The sequence below is a fragment of the Eurytemora carolleeae genome, unplaced genomic scaffold (assembly GCF_000591075.1).
Source record: "Eurytemora carolleeae unplaced genomic scaffold, Eaff_2.0 scaffold480, whole genome shotgun sequence".
In the NCBI taxonomy this organism is placed as follows: Eukaryota; Metazoa; Arthropoda; class Copepoda; order Calanoida; family Temoridae; genus Eurytemora; species Eurytemora carolleeae.
Window position 1 is genome coordinate 235,864 of NW_019396495.1, and position 2,569 is coordinate 238,432.

Consider the following 2,569-nt stretch of genomic DNA (forward strand, 5'->3'; position numbering starts at 1 on the left):
GGAAATTGCATATTTGGGAAGATGTCACTTGGAAAATTACCTTTGGAAAGTTGCCACTTGGGAAAAGGTCTTTGGAAAAGTGCCTAACAACAGAAAAAAGTATTATTAAAGTAACTTCACATTAAATATAATTAAAGTAAGGTCGACTTTAAGATCTTAAAATCTAGACAGGAGATTTTAGCTCTTGTTAAAAAAACTTAAAACACCTATTTGAGTTCCCAGGCTTACTAATTGTGTTCATAGCCCAAATGAAAACTTCAACTAGATTTAATTTAAATGAAAATAAAAACTGATGAAAAAGTCATAGCCAAGAGTGACACCATGCTTTTTTTTTACAAAGCGGGAATTATGAGAGCCAATTTCTTTTCAACAAGGATTTTGTTTTAGCATTTTCTGTTCGGTCTGAGACCAGATTTAATGAATACAGAAAAGTATTTAAACCATGTCTTAGGTTCGAAGTTTTTGTGCCGGGAGCTGGAGAAGTGGTTCAACTTAGTCTACGCTGTTAAATCATGTCTCACTATTAATTTTATCTGGTCTCTGGATTTTTTTTTTCAATGGATTGTCAGCGTAATTGCAAGGATGGGATTTACAACGGTACCCTTGACAAATTTATATGCTGATAAATATCACATGGAAGATTTTGTTATTTTTCCATAGTTTTATTTCCTAATTCTTAATTTCTATAAGTTTTCCAGCATTAGAAATCCGCAAGTCACTTTTTTTAAAAAACCCTCATTTGAAAATGATTAGTTTTCTTTTATCGTAAACATTGATATCTAATTCATACTTAGTTAGACTAAGCATTGAATGGCACCATTGTGAATCGGGCATTGCCATCTTTGCATGCTAGGTCACTCGAAATTAAACTTATAACTTAAATGACGATTTATTGATTTTGATTCAATTTGTCCAATTTCTTTTCATCTCTGTCGTCCATTATTCCATTATTTCTTTTTTCTTTTTCTTTTTGTATTCCGCACTCCGCCCACATTTGCAACTTTATCTCTGCACGTTCTAATAATGCGTAAACCTTCAGTGCACATAAATTAATCATTAAAAGAACTTTAATTATCTTTTCATGCATTAAACATGAATTAATGTTTAATTATACTTTAATCACTGCGTTCATTCCTTTATACTCCATGGGAACTTACTTAAGAAAAAAATTTAATTGAAAAGTGTGTTTTTTTAAACACTAAAATGAGAATGAAACATAGATGTCAGAAATGCGCAATATTGAAAATTTCAAATCAGGATCAGTCGGTTCTCACTTCTCCTCACCACTGACGGTTTTATTTGATTTAATCTTTAGACCAATTTATTTATGTAATTTCTTGGTGGTCCCGAAAAAAAGAGATTTGAAAGTTAGAGTTTTAACTATTTAAGAGCAAACTATTCGAGGAGGTTAAGCTTAAATTTGGGTTCCTCTTTTAAAATTTGCAAATCTTTGGATACATTTTATAATCTTTATAATATTTCAATATGTTTGTATAAAGGCATTAATTAACGAAATGCTAAAACTGTCTCAACGATAGAATTTATTGCCAGGCTTCAGGCTCAGGAAATATCAGGGAAATGCATTTTTCATTTCTAATAATATATTTTATTTAATACGATATATGTAGATATACAAACAGGTCTGGTCGATTTAAACAATAAAGGTTAATTTACTAATTAAAATATTTCTGATTTTAAAAGGTTGAAAAACTCGCTAATCCAAGCCTTAAAAAAATTCTTAAAAATAATTAATCTGAGATTTAAAAGAATTAAAGAATATTATTTAATATTTTAAAATATTAACAAATTTTAAGATTATTAACGTCGCTGAACGTATATCTACAATTCTAATAAATCTGCAAATTAATTTTATAATTGTAAATATCTTGAATACTTTTTAGTAATGTTATGCATGATGTGTCGAGATCTATTTTGGTCTGAGAAAAAATATCTTATATTTAAAATATTTAAAATTTTTTGTTGTATATTGAACGCTACAAAATAGTTTAAATATATCTCCTTTTTTTTTCAAAAAAGTTTTATCACTTTAAAAAAGGTAAAATCAAGCCAATAAATGTGGCTTAAATCTAGGCTTAGACAAAAAAAACTGTTAAAATAATTTGTCAGATTTTTGTGTTCATTCTTCGAAAGCTAAAAAACGTTGATCATATATTTTGGTTATTTGTTATCAAGTTTTATTTTTTATTTTCAAAGTCTCCATAAGAATCTGTGATGTGACTTATATTTTCAAAATAGTGTAAATTAGCCAATATATGCTTTAATGTTTCTTTTTGGTCTGCCATTTTATTCTGCCGCCAAAGTAGAACCCTGGTCACCTTCCTCAAACTTTTTTATCCTTACATCGTTGCAACCTGATTTCGTAGACTTCGATTTGCCAAACTTTGAGTTCTGCAAGGTCAAACAGTCAAAGTTTGAAATATCAAATGTTTCTGTGTCTTTAGTAGGGTTTTGAATCGTTTTTGAAACCCATCGTTAAACGATCGTTTTTGTTTCGCTTTTCAATCGTTTTCAAAAACGATCGTTTCGTTTTCGGAAAAAAACGATCGTT